At 42.9% G+C, this 17,690-nt stretch overlaps 1 long non-coding RNA gene across 1 annotated transcript; it reads right to left on the bottom strand.

Moving 5' to 3' along the window:
* Positions 1–192: 192 nt before the first annotated feature.
* Positions 193–12,718, bottom strand: LOC109498733. Its single transcript, XR_002741613.2, has 3 exons — positions 12,037–12,718; positions 1,134–1,306; positions 193–678 (listed from the first exon to the last, which is right to left on the bottom strand). It is a non-coding gene; the product is annotated as an uncharacterized LOC109498733 (long non-coding RNA).
* Between the last annotated feature and the right edge of the window lie 4,972 nt (positions 12,719–17,690).

Here is a 17,690-nt window from a genome sequence, read left to right as displayed (position 1 = left end):
TTTTTTTAACTTTTTTTAGCGTTTATTCATTTTTGAGAGACAGAGAGAGACGGAGCATGAGCAGGGAAAGGGCAGAGAGAGAGGGAGACACAGAATCTGAAGCAGGCTCCAGGCTCTGAGCTGTCAGCACAGAGCCCGATGCGGGGCTCAGACTCACGAACTGTGAGATCATGACCTGAGCTGAAGTCAGACGCTCAACCGACTGAGCCACCCAGGCGCCCCCCAGAATTTAGTGGCTTGAGGTACATTCACAATATTGTGCCATCATCACCACTATCCATTTCCAGAACTATTTCACCATCCCAAGCAGAAATTCCGTACCTGCTAAACAATAACTCCCCACTCCCCCTTCCCTCACCCCCAGGGGCCTCTATTCTACTGTCTCGGCGAATTTGCCGATTTCAGGTACCTCATATAAATAGAATCGTATGGTATTTGTCCTCTTGGGTCTGGCTTCTTTCGCTTAGCATAATGTCTTCAAGGTTCCTCCATGGTCTAGCATGTATCAGCACTTCATTCTTATTAAGGATCAGTAGTATTCCACTGAAGGTACAGACCACATTTTGTTTCTCCATTCCCCTGTTGATGGACACCAGGGCTGTTTCCACCTTTTGTCTGTTGTGAATAATGCCGCTGTGAACATTGGTGGGCAAGTCACTGTAATTCCTTTTTGCCACTCTAGTGGAAATGGAAAAGGTCAGGCGGCAGGGGGAAAGGAGGCTTGTCCTAGCCCTCTACCCCCACCCAGCACCTCCTCCCAGACTCCAGCTGGAGGGGACCGTAGCTCAGGGTCCCACACTGCAACACGGGCATAGGGAACATCCAGCAAGAGAGAAAGTGTGGCCGGCTTTCCAACTACTTGTTGGAAAGAGAGAATGCTGCCCCTCCCCAGCCCCCAGAAGAGATGGTGGGGGAGGGGTTCCCATCTCACATCTGTTTGGTAATTGCATTTCTAGTGTATAGTCTGGAAAGATACGAACCAAAATGTTTCCCGTGCTTATTTTGGAGGACGGAGTTATTGGTGATACTTTCATATCAGCTAAAAATAGAACTACTTCTGTTTTTTAAAAGGTGAATGCCAGGTTGAGATTATTCAGACAAAAAGTAACAAAATATTCCACTTCCGTGCTTACATTCAAAATGCAGCCATTGTCAACAATCTGGTTCAACTGTCCCTTCTGTTAGCTCTGTCCGGCAGGAACATTTTCTGCATCGAACCATCACAAGCTGTATTCGGGTTTTTTGATGTCAATGTTAAAGACGGTGACCCCATAGCATTAATCTAATAGCCATTGCGCACGTCATGCTGTGTTAGGAAAACACAAATAAAATAGATACATATTTGTACTCCGGACTTAATATAATCCCATGCAATATGCAAAAAAATATAAGATCCAGATCAGTTTCCACATCAACTTTAGTAGAGATGCTTCTATCACATGCTATCTGATGTGTGGAAGATGGAAAGTCTATGTGCCCATGGGCATAATGTCCTTGGGGTACAGTTTTAGGGAGACCCAAGAGGCCCTGCTGCCCTTCCTAGTCTCTATGGAAACCATGTTCCCACAATGGACAGGAGCACATTGCCATCTCACACGCCTCCAGGGCAGGAAGTTGGAGGAGCAAAGCAGCTGGGGTGTCGGATCCTATCATTCATTTTCCAAACGCAAACACTTTTAAGCGTGAGAAGCGATGCTGTTACCAATTGCACAGGGATAACTGGCATCAACTGGGACCGTTCAGGTATATGAGGATGTACACTCTTCCTAAACACAAGGTATGTGGAATGAGGGAGCCTCCTGCTCCAGCAAAACAGCATAGCCCTATCTAGAGACGGTAAGAAACAACATTCTTGAAAATCAGGTTCCAACCAAACACAGAGCCACTGACTCACAGTATTTGAAGGCAGACCCATCCCTCGCAGCTCCCCGAAGGGATCAGAGCAGGGCATCCAGCCACATGCTTTCTTTTAGGTTACGCTGCAGAAGCTTGGCAACCGACACATTCGAAACATGACTCTCCCTTCTGCTCTACCCGAACAGGGAACAACTGAAACGTTCAGTAATAGGTAATGATTGGGGAAATCATGGTCCATTCATATCAGCTTTTACTGATAACATCCGTAAAGAGTTTTCAGTGGGATAGACAAAAGTCTCATGATATAATGTTGAATCCAAAAAGCAGACTATAAAACAGGATATATAGTATAAACCCAGTTATGTGAGGTATAAATCACACACATATACATATACATGAAGGATAGAGATGTAGGGGTGTCTGGGTGGCTCAGTCAGTTAAGCATCTGGGTCTTGGTTTCAGCTCAGGTCATGATCTCATGGTTCATGAGTTCGGGCCCCACATCGGGCTCCAGACTGGCAATGCTGAGCCTGCTTGGGAGTCTCTCTCTCTCTCTCTCTCTCTCTCTCTCTGCCTAGCTCCTGTCCATGCGCTCTCTCTCTCTCTTCCTCTCTCTCTGTCAAAATAAATAAATAAACTTAAAAAAGAAAGGATAGAGATGTATAAAAATGTAGTTTGAGGGGTGCCTGGGTGGCTCAGTTGGTTAAGTGGCTGACTCTTGATTTCGGCTCAGTTTATGTTCTCAAGGTTCATGAGTTCGAGTCCCGCATCAGTCTCAGCAGGCTGACAGCGTGCGCCTGCTTGGGATTCTCTCTCTCTGCCTCTCCCCTGCTCACGCTCACTTTTTCTCTCTGCCTCTCAAAATAAACTTGAAAAAAAAAAAGTAGTTTGACTCTGGGCAATGGGGGTAAGGAATGATTTTTTTTCTTCTTCTAAATTTTTCATTAACTTTTTTTTTTTAATTTTTTTTTCAACGTTTATTTATTTTTGGGACAGAGAGAGACAGAGCATGAACGGGGGAGGGGCAGAGAGAGAGGGAGACACAGAATCAGAAACAGGCTCCAGGCTCTGAGCCATCAGCCCAGAGCCCGACGCGGGGCTCGAACTCACGGACCACGAGATCGTGACCTGGCTGAAGTCGGACGCTTAACCGACTGCGCCACCCAGGCGCCCCTAAATTTTTCATTAACTTTTAAGTTTACAATAAGCATATGTTTCAGAATCAGAAAAAGCACCCATATGTGTGTGAATATATGTGCTGAATACACGTCTGTGTGTGTGCATATATAATATATACATGTACATAGTACATATATATTCTGTTTTCTCATGTGGCCTGTCCAGCACTAACCCATCTGACCAGAGGAATTATCGAGTGTCACATTCTTACACTTGGCCTTGAGTGGTAGCTTATGTCGGGATCATGGGGGGGGAGGGGCTGTGGAAGAACCAAAAAGAATCCTCAGAAAATACCTGCTCCCTAAACTCTCTGCCCAACCTACTGCCAGGAAGCAGGGAGGATGGCATCTAGTTATGACATTGGTAAGAATGGCTGTACATAAACTCGCAGTGAAAAAATTTTCTATTATTACATGACCTTTAAAAATGAGCTCTCCTTAAAAAAAAAACAAAAAAAAACCTTTCCTCAATTATCGCGCTCTCTCTCTCCCTATCCCACACACAAAAAGACTTTCATTGTTGTTTGTTTGGGTGAAAAGCTGTTCTGTTGGTAAGACTGGGTCCCACTGCTTGGCCACAAAGGAGAGCCCTTTCAAGACCTCTGTCCTCTCTGGTTCCATGGGCTGCACACACGGGGAGGAGCCTATCAGTACACAGTCTAGCAAGAGAACCTAACATTCTGTGTTGACCTACTGGTTCTTTCGGATTAAAAAACATCACACAGCAAAGAGGCTGGCGAAGTTGCTGTATTCTTCTCTTTGAATTCAATGGCAGCGCATTTTCTCCTTTTTAAAAAAAAATGTTAATTCCAGGAGAGTTAACTTACAGTGTTACATTAGGTTCAGGTGTACAATATGGTGATTACTCTGTACTCATCACAATAAGTGTACTCTTAATCCCCCTTCACCTATTTCACCCATTCTCCCCCCCCCCACCCCACCCCCCACCAATTCTCTGGTAACCACCAATTTGTTCTCTAAGAGTCTGGTGTTTTTGTTTGTCTCTTTGTATTTTGTTTGTTTTGTTTCTTAAATTCCACACATGAGTGAAATCATATGGTTTTTGTCTTTCTCTGACTTATTTCACTTAGCGTTAAACCCTCTAGCTCCATCCACATTGTGAATGGCAAGATTTCATTCTTTTTTATGGCTGAGTAATATTCCAGTGTGTGTGTGCGTGTGTGTGTGTGTGTGTGTGTGTATCTTTTCAAGTTAGTGTTTTTGTATTCTTTGTGTAAATACCAGTAGTGGAATTACTGGGTTATATGGTGATTCTATTTTTAATTTTTTGAGGAACTTCCATCCTGTTTTCCACAGTGGCTGCACTAGTGTGCACTCCTACCAACAATGCAAGAGGGTTCCTTTTTCTCTACATCTTTGCCAACCCTAGTTGTTTCTTGTGTTTTTTATTTTAGCCATCCTGACAGGTGTAAGGTGGTATCTCATTGTGGTTTTGATTTGCATCTCCCTGATGATGAGTGATGTGGAACATCTTTTCATGTACCTATTGGCCATCTGGATGTCTTCTTGGGGGAAATGTCTGTTCATGTCTTCTGCCCCTTTTTTAATTGGATTGTCTGCAGATTTTTTGGTGTTAAGTTACATAAGTTACTTACATATTTTGGATACTAACCCCTTAGCAAATACCTCATTTGCAAATATCTTCTCCCATTCAGTAAGTTGCCTTTTTGTTTTGTTGATGGTTTCCTTTGCTGTGCAGAAGCTTTTAATTTTGATGTAGTCCCAGTAGTTTATTTTTGCTTTTGTTTCTCTTGCCTGAGGAGACCCATCTAGAATAAAGTTGCTACAGCCAGTGTCAAAGAAGTTACTCCCTGTGCCCTATTCTAGGATTTTTATGGTTTCAGGTCTCACAGATCTTTAATCCATTTTGAGTTTACTTTTGTGTGTGGTGTAAGAAAGCGGTCCAGTTTCATTCTTTTGCCTGTAGCTGTCCAATTTCCCCAACACCATTTGTTGAAGAGACTGTCTTTTTCTTGTTGCATATTCTTGCCTCCCTTGTCATAGATTAATTGACCATATAATCATGGGTTTATTTTCTAGTCTGTTCTACTGACCTATGTGTCTTTTTTTTTTTTTTTTTAACTAGGCTCCATACCCAACATGGGGCTTGAACTCACAAGCCTGAGATGAGGAGTTGCAGGCTCTACTGACTGAGCCAGCCAGGCGTCCCTATGTGTCTACTTTTGATTACTGTTTTGATTACAACAGCTTTGTAGTATATCCTGAAATCTGGGAATGTGATACCTCCAGTTTTGTTCTTCTTTTTCAAGGTTACTTTGGCTATTCAGGGTCTTTGGGAGTTCCATACAAATTTTAATATTATTTGTTATAATTCTCTAAAAAATGCTGTTGGTATTTTGATAGAGATTGCATTAAATCTGTAGGTTGCTTTGGGTAGTATGGACATTTTAATAATATTTGTTATTCCAATCCATGAGCATGGGATATCTTTCCATTTCTTTGTGTCATCTTCAATGTCTTTGATCAACATTTTATATATAGCTTTCAGAGTATAAGTCTTTCATCTTTTTGGTTAAGTTTATTCTTAGGTATTTTATTCTTGTTGGTACAATTGTAAATGGGATTGTTTTCTTAATTTCACTTTCTGCCCCTTCATTATCGTACAGGAATGCAACAGATTTCTGTACATGGATTTTGTATCCTGCGACCTTACTGAATTCACTTATCAATTCTAGTAAGTTTTTGGTGGAGTCTTTAGTGTATTCTATATAGACTATCAAGTCATCTAAAAATAGTGAAAGTTTTACTTCTTCCTTGCCAATTTTGATGCCTTTTATTTCTTATTCTAGTGTAATGGCAGTGTATTTTATTTCCATGTATTTATTTATGCATTTGTACTTCATCAGAAAAGGCTTTGAAGGGACATAACAGCAGTTATATTTTTGGGTTTGGCTTCACTTAATAAATTTATATATTTACCTTTCCAAAATGTATACATTAGTAAGATTTAATTTATTTTATTTTATTTAAATTTTTAAAGTGTTTATTTTTTTAGAGAGGGAGGGGGAGGGGCAGAGAGAAAGGCAGGCTGAAGCAGGCTCCATGCTCTGAGCCATCAGCACAGCACCTGACAAATTGTGAGATCATGACCTCAGCTGAAATCCGATGCTTAACCAACTGAGCCACCCAGGCATCCCAGTAAGATTTTTAAAAAAGAAGAAGAAAGAAAGAATGGTGGCTTAGCCAGGTGAGCATCCAACTCTTGATTTTGGTTCAGGTCATGATCCCAGGGTTGTACGATCAAGCCCCATGTTGGGCTCCACATTGAGCATGGGGCATGCTTAAGGTTCTCTCTCTCTCCCTTTGTCCCTCTCCCCTACTTGCACTCTCTCTCTAAAAAAAAGAAAGAAAAGAAAAGAAAAGAAAAGAAAAGAAGAGGGAGGAGAAAGGGAAGGGAAGGGAAGGAAAAAGGCAAGGCATCAGAGTAAAGAGAAAATAAAAGTAGAGAATGAGAAGACCCAAGAGGAAGTTCATGCCCAGAATGCCTGTGGTAAGGTCCTACGAGTTATGAAGGTTGGATGGGACACTCAGCCCTGAGTCCCCAAATGCTTGAAGAGAATGCCAAGCAGAAGACTCACCTTATAATGTGATTCAGTGAGAGGACCATAAAGCAATCTTGCTTTAAGATTCTAACTATTTTAAATCTCTATCAACAGATAGTTCATACCATGTTCTTGCATCACCTGCTGAAGGAAAGCTGCCCAAATACCAGAAATTTATATTACACGAGTGGGGGTTTTGTGTGTTACAGCAGTCAACCGGCCCTAACACACCCTAGAGAACTTATTCCATAAATTGATTTAATTACCTTTCTCTGTGTTTTGGTGCCCTGTCTTCAGTTAGACTGCAAGTTTCTTTGGGACACTTTTTAAAAAATTTTTAATTGAATCCTCTATCCGCCGAGAGCCTAGCATAGAGCCATGCACCTAGTGAGCCTTCAGTGAATGCTGAATGATTGATTTGACAATGATCAATTTGAACTAATGGGGTGAAATGGAGTATTTGTGGTTTGTTTTCAATTGCACCCCGTATAGGATTATGGGCTCTCAGTCACTTTTAAGAAAGGTTCTTGCCCTCAAGGAACTTGAGACCCCATATATTCCTAGAGAGTGGAGATCTAAGGGAAAGAAATAAAATTGATATGTCTAAAAATCCATTTAAGATTTCTTTGAGAGATACTTATCTCCTTAATCCTGGAGGTTATTGAATGTAATTAGAGGCTTGAGCGGATCTGAAACAGGGCTGAGAGCTGGGAGGAGGCCTGGGGCTGTTGGCTGAGCTCTGCAGCAAAGCGTGTGCCTTCAATTCCCTTGCCTGTAAAATGAGGTCAGTAGTTCCCAAGTGAAATTCTTTGGGTTAAGGTACACTGACTACCATTTGATTACATGTCTGTATGTCCCCCACGTGGTTTTGATGCACATCCAGATTTGGGAACTACTGCACTAGGTAGGTAGGTGATCTTAACGCCTGGGTTTGTCTTCTATAACATGGAAACATAGTTTTCCTTTCTTGACCTAAGGTTGTAGAATTTAGAACTGGAAAGAGACATAGGATTGAATAATCCATCTCTTCGTGGGCGGGGGGGGGGGGGGGGGGGGGGAGCAAAAAGCACAATAATCACAAACACCTTTGGCTAGTCCAAAGATGAAATGGAAAAATAAGCAGGTTTTAAGACGATAGGGTTATTCTTTCACAGGATATGAGAGAATTCATCAAGTGTTATTAAACAGGGAAGTCGAAGTTTCCATTGCAGCAACTTAATAAATATTTGTTGACTAACTGATTAGTGTGCTAATTCAAGCAAAGAAGGAATTTTGGTTACTGTTTGTTATTGTTTTAAAGCAAGGGTAATTCAGGATAAAAATTCATTGTGGATAAAAATTCATTCAGGATAAAAATATGCATTGTGTTCTCCTAAGCAACCTAAACTATGTATTCTGTTATTCAAACAAACACCAAAAAGGATTTAATGTATCCTTTGGCAACCAAAGATAGAACTCCCACTTAAGCTTCTTTCAAGTAGATATTGGTGGTTACTTTTGGTTATTGAGCAATATTGTATGGTCCGTGCCCTGTGTTTGGCAAAGTAGAGTTTGGAAATTCTGCCCCTGTCCCCACCACCATTCCAGGAATTTTGGGCAGAACTTAACCTTTGAGGGTGGCTTCCTTCCCTGCCCCTGGGTGCTTATCATGCTGCTGAGGGATACAAAGGCTTTGAAAATAGGAAGGATCCCAGCTTCCTTCAAAAGTGCAGCCATCAAAAGAACAACTATTGATTCTGAAACTGAGCAATTTCCAGTGGTACAAAAAGAATTGACATATTATAGTAATTAGGCTATGTCTTCTATTCAACACATTCCAAATTATTTTCTATTCAGACATGTTCAAAATGTATTTTTATTCAGTGTATTCAAAATGTTCATTCTTCAAAAAGTATTCCCCAATTAGGGGAATGGCCTCCCTCTACGTCAAGTCGTTCCCACCTTTATTCTCAGGGCTTAGAGGCCCCTTAAATGTTATTTGCCCTTATTCAAACCATGCACTCCCATTTCATGTTACTTGAATTATGTAAATTTTGAATAATGCTATGTAAAATAGTAACAAAATACCACTGAACAGGCAACATTTAAAATAGTGCAAAGTTCCTCCAAATTTGTATGATTCGTCTGGAATGGCATAACAGAGCCAGAGCACCAACTCAGTGAAATTTAAACCACATTTAGTCCCTTGTCTGGTGGCCACTTACATTAGAGGTAAACAGAAACCCGCATGGGCCTTGGTCATTATCATGGGAAACCATGGTGTGAATCTCGGGCAGAGGCTTTTGTGAGTGATTTTGTTGACACCAGTGCTGTTATTTTAACATGCATTGCTCCCATAGTTTGATATCTTTTCTAGCCTATGATAGTACCATCTAAACTTCTATAAAGTAGCAACCCTGAAAACGTGCTGTGACTTACTATGAAATGAAGTCAGATGGGATAGAGGCAGAAGGCCTGGCAGTGACCGTGACCCTTGGTGCTGTTAATTTTAGGGAAAGACCACAAAATAAAAGGGATATTGCTAGGGCTTTTTAAAAGAGCATCATTAAAGCAAAATTAGGCTACTATTACAGATGGTACACTCTGAGAACCTATCTCCTGGCCCATTTTGTGGTTATAAAAAAATTATCCTTGGATCACGTGCGTTTTGAATGATGTAGTTCTTCAGGAATGCAGTTGACTTGTGAACATAGTGAATATCCCTCCTCGATTGCAATCTCTCAAAGAGGAAGCAGAAACCATCTGTTATTTCCATATTCCACACGCCACCTCCCTAATGATAATAATGGTGACATTGTTATAGGAATCCAGTGTTTACACAACAATGGTCTCAGTTCCCCCTCATGATGACCCTGTGAGGTGAGTGTTCTTATTCTTTGCCCATCTTACCGACCTGGACCCAGAGATGTACAAACATTCATTGATTTTCCCATGTGGCTCGGCATGGAGCACCATGTAAGAAAACTTCCAGAGTGATCACTGTGGGCATCCAAATAAAGTTGCAAATTGTGCCTCTTCGCAAACTAGCCCCCACGCATTCAGGAAAAGGAAAGACCAGAGAAAGGGGTGGAACACTCCTGATTGGCAGGTGGTAGATTTAATAAGCAAGGGAACTTGTTTACGTGGCCTATCTTGGGTGGCCACAGGAAGAGTAGATCTCCATACCTGGCTACCAGATCTTAAAAGTTTCTAGAGAGGCCTTAACTGGGTTCAGTCAACACTACCATCCAGATGGTTTCAAGACCACATCAAGGCTATGTTCTTGGGGAAGTTTCTGGCATGAGGAAGGCAAGCAGAACATGCCAGGGGAGGGGGTGACAGGCCTCTGATTACCTAGGTTCAGCTCATCCATCAACCAGTGGTCACGTTCTCTCAGTGACCTCTTTGAACACTCTCCCTACGTCCCTCCTGCATTATCTGTGACTGTGACCCTGTATCTGTTTCCTTAGAGAATCACTTAGTGAGGACAACAGTTTCATTTGAGGCTGGCTGGTGATCAAGAAGTTTCCCTTGTGTGTATTGATGTTCCATGCATGGAAACGTATCTCTGGAGATGGAAAGGGGAAAAGAGTCACAAGCCACATCAGAGCAGAACTGTCATGGCTACGGGTCCCAGTGAAAACTGCAGAAAAAGTCAGGGGATAGCACTCTGTTTCCAGTCATAACCAATCATGAGATCTTGGACAGGCCCTTTAATCTCCCTGAGCCCTAATTTCCTCATTTGCGAAATAACACTTATCTAAACTAACTTACAAGATTGTTGTGAACGATGGAAATGTTTTCTTTCTAGCAAACGTCATCTAAGGCAGGACAGACCTAAGGACTTAATGTGAACAAGCAGGCAGGAAGCCCTCCCCACTCTGCCAACACCTCCATCTGCCCAGCCCTCCACAAGCTCCCTGGTGGCATGGGCAGGATTATGTTGTTGCTGTTGTTTATTTTGAAAAATAAACTCAGCTTTTTGGATTCAGAGAACAAATAACAAATATGATAGCTGGTTAAAGAAACTGATATACATATTTATAAACAAACATACTTTGTTAGTTTTTACAGATAAGAAATTATGTCTCCTTCGGGTCTATAAAATCTATAAAATTATCCAGGTATAAGGAGTGAAATCAATTCAAAAGACTTTATTTTGGGAATGTCCAGAATAGGTCATTTAGATGCACTCATGAGGAATCGCCTCTCCTTGCTCTGAAATGTGTCCAGGGTAGAGTTTTGTTCAACCACAGTTGGGTAGGGGACTTGTCCTTGTCATCCAGAACACAGTATGTGGCTGTGCAAGTAACAGAGGGACATGTCAGTCAAGCCTGAAAAGGCTCGAAGCTCCTAGAAGCACACAACCCTGGGGAGAGAGCTGAACAAAAGGCAAGAGTACCTCTTATTTTCTCCCCAGGCCACTGTCAGTCAGTTCCTTGTCCTTCAGTGCCAGCCCCCTCTTCCACAGTATCTCTAGTGTGCATGGAACTTGATGTGAGTTAATATATCTTGGGCAATGGTTATACACAGTGGGATTTGCTCCAGGGAAGGAGAAAAATAAGTTTTATCTTGTGATCAATTGATTTTGGCTGCCTGGAGCACCTTGTTGAAAATGAGTCTGAGGCAAGACTGGGTCAGGGGCAGAGAGTAATGAGAACCCACTCCACATAGCTGTATCGCTTCTCTTGGGCCTCAGACTCCCTGGAGATTGTCTTGGCTGGCAGCCTATGGCAACCAAGCTTCTTTGCTTTGTTCTAGACACACCAGAATTGCAAGCATATATAGAACACTCTCAGAGATAGGCAGAGATAGGGCCACACAGAGAGACAGAGACAGATTTGTTATAGGAATTGGCTTGTGTGGTTATGGAGGCCAAAAAGTTGGCCTGAGAACTGGGGGCCATTTGAGTAAATCTCAGTCTGAGTCCAAAGGCCCAAGAACCAAGAACACCAATGTTTGAGGTCAGGAGAAGATGGATGTTCCCAGCTCAACAAAAGAGCGTACACACGTGAGAAAGAGAGAGAGAGAGAGAGAGAGAGAGAGAGAGAGAGAGAGAGAGAGAGAGAGGAATAGAGCCTATCTGCCGTTCTTCCACCTTTTCGTTCTATTAGAGCTCCCAGCAGATTGGATGATGCCCATTACTGAGGGCAATCTTCTTTACCGAATCTGCCTACTCAAGTGCTAATGTCATCTGGAGTCACACTTGTAGACACACCCAGAAACCTGCCATCTGAGCATCGCTAAGCCTAGTCAAGTTGACATATAAAGTTAACCATCACTGGTGTGTCAGTTTGTATATTGAGAACAGTGGTGTTCCATCTTATTCATTGTATAAACCAACTGTATAAATGTGGAGCTCACACAGTGCTCAAATTCCAGATGATCTACCAAAGTTCCACACCCTCCCCCATACATTTAGCACCTTTAGTACTTACCATTCTGAGGTTAAGAGAGGAGGCTCAGGGAGGTCACTTGACTTGCCTGGGGCCACTCAGCTAATTAGTAGAAGAGCCAAGACTGGAAACATTTCTCTGTACGCCTCTGTCTTGGATGTGGCTTGCATGACCTGGTTACTGGTCAGATGGGACAAACCATGAGGATCAGAACCTGGGACTAAGCACACCTACCTAAATGGGACAGACACCTGAACAGAACACATTGAGAGACCTTTGCTAAAAGCAGGTACAGTCTGGGAAACAATGAGGTCTGTGAAGGTTGTGGCTACAGAAAGAGGTGGTGTAACCAACAGCTGTTGGAACCCAAGGACAAGCTGGGAGGAAATGATGTTGACAGATCCTGCAGGCAAGTGGTGCCCTGGTGGCAGGGAGCAGGTCCCAGAAACTGGACCATTTTCAGGAACAGGTGTCTATCTCTGGGACAGCCTCTGGCACTAGAAACTCAGAAACTCAGCCCCACAGGGACTGATATGGTTGGCAAGAGATAAACATGGATATTCAAGTTTAAGTAATAGTGGAGGAACTCAATAATCAGGTGAAAGATGAGGTTCATTTTAGAGAGTAAAGCAAGAGCATTCAAGGCAGGGGCCAGAAAAGGATGTCAGTGTTGGGCTAAACCCACTGAGATGTGGACAGGACTGGCCCTAGATGTCAGACTGAGTTGAGCCTGCAGATCTGGGGTGTTTATAGGGGATGGTGCAGGGACAAAGGTGAGGGCTGCTGACCAGGCAGAATGTTGCCTTGACTTCCAGCCCAGTGCCCTTTCCTATTAAATATGTACCTGTTAGCAGTTCTGCAGAGCTGGAGACTTTTCACCCTTGTACCTAAAAAAAAAAAAACAAATGAAAGAAAGGGTAAAGAGATGAGGTTCTGATTTGCTCCTGCTTGTTTGAAGAAAGCAGTTGTATTTACTCGGATTTGGTGGCTGCATATTGGCCAACTCAAGCAAAGGAAAGTCATAGCCCTCACAAAGATTCTTCCATGGCCAAACCTCAAGTGCTGCACAAATCATAGGAAAGTGGGCACTTAAAAAATGTAGTCTGTCGTCCTCTTAAAAAGTCAAGTAGGGCATAAAATGTGGGATTTAATCAGTGAGATGATTGTCAGGTATGCTCATTGTGCAGGAAGAGAGGAATTCAGACCTATATCTAGCAGGATAGAGGAGGGGAAAGAATACTGGTCTTGGGATCAGAAGACCTGGGTTCTGAGCAAGACTTTATCCTTGTAGTTGCTCTGAGAAATGTCCTCCTCTATGACCTGGGGGACTCTACACCCCAGAGAGGGATAAATGTTAAATGGAATCATGTCTTTGTGAGTGCATTGAAGAAGTTGCAGAGAATGGTTCCCCTATAGTTTAAGTCCACAATCCCTTCCTCCTTTCTCAGCTATTCAGATATTCTTGTCTGAGTTGTGGAGAGAGTCCTCTGATTTGGCCTTTGTAGACTGAGCCTTGTGACTCACTTTACTGTTGCATAAGCTTGGTGGCCAGTCCTTCCAGCAACACTTCACCTATGTCCAATCACACTCACGCTCTTAGAGCAGTAGGGAAAGGCTAAAATTCCTGCCACTATCCATGCCCCTAAAATTATTGGGATCAAGTCATATCAAACTAGGAGTGAGGAGGGACTCCTGGGTGGCTCAGTTGGTTAAGTGTCCAACATCAACTCAGGGCATGATCTCGTGGTTCATGGGTTTGAGCCCTGTGTCAGCCTCTGTGCTGATGGCTCAGAGCCTGGAGCCTACTTCAGATTCTGTGTCTCCCTCTCTCTATGCCCCTCTCCCACTTGCACTTTGTCTCTCTCTCTCTCTCTCTCTCTCTCTCTCTCTCTCTCTCTCTCTCAAAAACAAACATTAAGAAAAAATTTTAAAAACCAAACAAATTAGGAGTGAGGGTAGTTGTCAAGATCCCAAGAGAAGAAAATGAATGTTGACATGGAATCCCCATAACTTCTTTGTAATTTCTCCATAAGCACTCTCTCTCATCCCTAGTTCTCCTGGGGACACATCAACTGTCCACCCTTGTAGGGCATGTACCTCAAACTGGACTCACTTCTGAAAGTTGTTAGGTAATACGTTGCCCTCTGGAATTGGCCAAAACCAGCAGGCAAAGAACTGATCCTATTAGAATTGGCATGGTCCAGCACAGGAATCAGAGAAAGTGCCGGTGGGCCCTTTCAGGGAAGATGGCACTTATTTTCTGGGCAATTCTCTTGATAGATAGATAGATAGATAGATAGATAGATAGATAGATAGATAGATAGATAGATAGGTCGAGCTACATATCTATCTATCTATCTATCTATCTATCTATCTATCTATCCATACTAATTCTCACAAAAGCCTTGAAGGTATGTTATTACAGAAGTGAGTAAGATGAGGGTGATAGAAGCTAAGTGGTTTGCTTAATGTTGCCAGCTAGCAGGTAGTTGAGCCAAAATTCAAGCCCAAGTCAGCTTGAGAGCAAAGCCCATGCTATTTATGGGACACCATGCAGCCTCCTTCTCACAGAAGTGCTAATTAACTTGGCTCAGGGGGGTAGGGCTACGTGCTGGAGAAGAGTCAAGGGCTTGTAGTCCATTAGATGAAAGCCAAGAGTCCAATATTGACAACTTAGACCCCCTCTTCCCTCTTCTCTTTCCTCTCCTACTTCTTGTTCCAGGGAGACCCCTAGGTAGGGGGAGTTTGGGTTGGGTCTGGAGGTGCATCCAGAGAGAGAGGCTCTGCAGACCAAACGACTCAGCCAGACTTGTGAATACAGTCCCACAAGCAGTCATTGATCGCGCACCAAGCACTCGGATGCAGACGGCAGGATATTCACCCCAAGTTGTTAAATGACAACCAGGGCTGTATATGACTGGAAGTCAGAAGGAGGGCTCCAGGCAGCAGGGGCTCAGCGTGTGGTTGAGATCAGAGGAGGCAGTGCAGATGAAAGGAAAAGCTCCCTTTCCTCCCCCCCAGGAGGCGTGGGGACCCCACCCGGCTGGCTCAGGGTAAATGTTTGTTGAATGAAAAATGGAAACTGAAGGGTGGCTTGAATTCAGACAGGAAGAAGTGAGTTGAGAGGACACTCTGAGAACGAGGAAAAATGCCCAAGAACTCCTGGAGGCAGGAATAAGTGGGAGAAAGGGAGGCAAACACCATGATTCTTTTGAAAGGAGCAAGGATACCACTGGTGGTAGTGACACGCTGATGAAGGTGGGGTTGTCCTACGGGCAGGCACTCTGGCCTCTCCACTTGGGTGTCTAACAAGCATCTCAAACTTGTTTCAAGCTGAGCTCTTGATCTTCCCCCTCAAATCCCACTTTTTCACATTTTAGTTGACAGGAACCCCACCCCTGTTCTTGCTCAGGCCCCACCTCGTCGAACCATTCTCTCACAAACTATACCCAATTCGTTAGGAAAGAAGACTGGCTCTGCCCTCACAATCAGTCTAGATTCTAGAATCTTCCCTCTCATGTTCCATCGTTCTGTGGCATTCTCAGAGAGCTAGGCCTCCGCGGAGGGCAAGAGGGGAGAATTGGATTAGATTCATTGGTGACCATGAAAACATTTTCAAAACAACTATTCATTTTCAGAGCCCAGTGAAAAACTTTGTAGGTACGTTCTCCTCAGCTGGCTTTTCCTCGGCATTTATTTCTAGCCTGGGCTGATGTCATTGATAAAATGAATGGAGAGATGAGTCAGTGGTTGAGGACGGCGACAGGCCCTCAGTGGTAACTACTAAATTAAGCTAGCTGTAGCTTCTTAAGTTCAATGTAAAAGCAGAAATGGAAAAAAAAATATCACGGAAAGGAAGAGGCCCAGGGGAAGATAATTTTCGGTCTCTCTTCGAGAACAGATTTATGCCGAGGGGCCCAAAATAATACATAATTGGCAGGCTTCTTGTCAACTTTGCTACTTTAGTCCCAGCTGAATTACATGTCAATTGTGTAAACTGCTATAAATAATTATCGGTTTTGCAAAAATTATATGCAGACAGAAAAGCCAGTGTCCTGTGGGAGCTACGTCTCAGAAATATCCAGATTTGGAACCAGGATTAACTGCCTCCAAGACCTGCACCACAGTCTGCAATCACTTAAGTGTTGCAGCAACACTAATGGAGGCAAACCCATGACCCCCAAATGTGTGCGGTGACACAGGGTTGCTGTGTCAAGTGAGTCTGGATAAGACACAGTTGCGTTGAAGCTGGAAATGGCAAGCTGATGAGGCAGTGTAAGCCACCTCTCAGAATATGACCAAATGAAAGGACTTTCTTCTTGTTTTTGTTTTTGTTTTTACCAATTCATTCAACATATCCCCTGAGAACCTACTACTTCCCAGGTGCTAGGCCCTAGGGATGCAAGACAGACACCATTCCTGCTTTACAAAACTTACAATTTATAAGACTTACAATTTCTTATCACAGCATGATATGAACTGTGAAGGAAACAGGAAATAACAAGGGCACTTAACTGTGCCAGAGAGAGCAGGGAAGGCCTCTTTGAAAAGGGGAAATTGAGACCTAAAGATGAAGAGGAGCTGGCCGTGTGAAGAACAAGGCCATTCCAAGCAGAGGGAATAGCATGCACAAAGGTCCTGATAGGGGAAAATTAAATGCCTGCTATTGAAATAGAGTGAAATATAGACAGAGAAATATTGGACAGAGAATTATGGATCTAGAAGTCTCACAGATAGCAATTTGCCAAACACCATTACTGCATACTTTCTAAAGTTTAGACAGTCTTATTACCTTCCCTAGAGTCTCACAGCAAGCCAGTGCAAGAACTGGTACCCAGAACTCTGGAATATTCTATATCATCAAACCCTCTTGTCAACTAGTCAGAATAATTTGAGTTTATTCATTTTTGTTCTTCCAAAATATTAGTAGCTCCATGTGTCATACAACAAGCAAATTGCAGATTTGGAAGATAAAAGAGGTCATTTTATGCTACTGTCTTCATTCCTTCATTCTTTCACTCATTCAGCTGTTCAGGGATGTCCTCAGGGAAGCTCATGTGCCCACAGCATTGCTGTTTTCCTGGCCACCAAACTTTGTTATGCTTTTCTTATGGCCTGTGTACTATCTGTAGCCTCCTCTGGATGCAAAGTTCCATGAGGAAGGAGGTCAGTATCTATCCTACCTCAGCACTTAGCACGTAAAAGGTGCTTGATTAATATTTGTGGAAAGCTGAATGAATGACGAATGGATGGCTGAATAAATGAAGGCTGACTATCTTCCACTCTTCATTGGAAAATTCACCCGTGAGGATGTGGTTGTATTCATGCATGCTCCAATCTTGTTTTCAAACACTGCCAATAGGGAGTTGATATATCATTAAATGCTTCTCCACCATACAGACCATTAAAATCCAGTAGTCCATTTTACCATGACTGTGGTATTCACAGATATTTTCTAAATTTTATTTCTCATTGTTTCCAATAGGTAATATATATGCATGATTCTAAAGTCAAAGCAATATAACAAGGAGTACTTTGTGAAGTTTTTACTCTGTTCCCCATGCCCCGTCCCCACCCATTCTAGGTGGGGTGACCATGCAGACTGGTTTGTCTAGGACAGTCCCAAACTGTACCGTGTCGATATAAATATTAATGGTGATTCCTTTCCCTCTCAAAAATATCCCATTTAGACAAAA

Source organism: Felis catus, chromosome B1 (genome assembly GCF_018350175.1).
Source record: "Felis catus isolate Fca126 chromosome B1, F.catus_Fca126_mat1.0, whole genome shotgun sequence".
Lineage (NCBI taxonomy): Eukaryota > Metazoa > Chordata > Mammalia > Carnivora > Felidae > Felis > Felis catus.
This window is presented reverse-complemented; position numbering and strand designations above follow the sequence as displayed.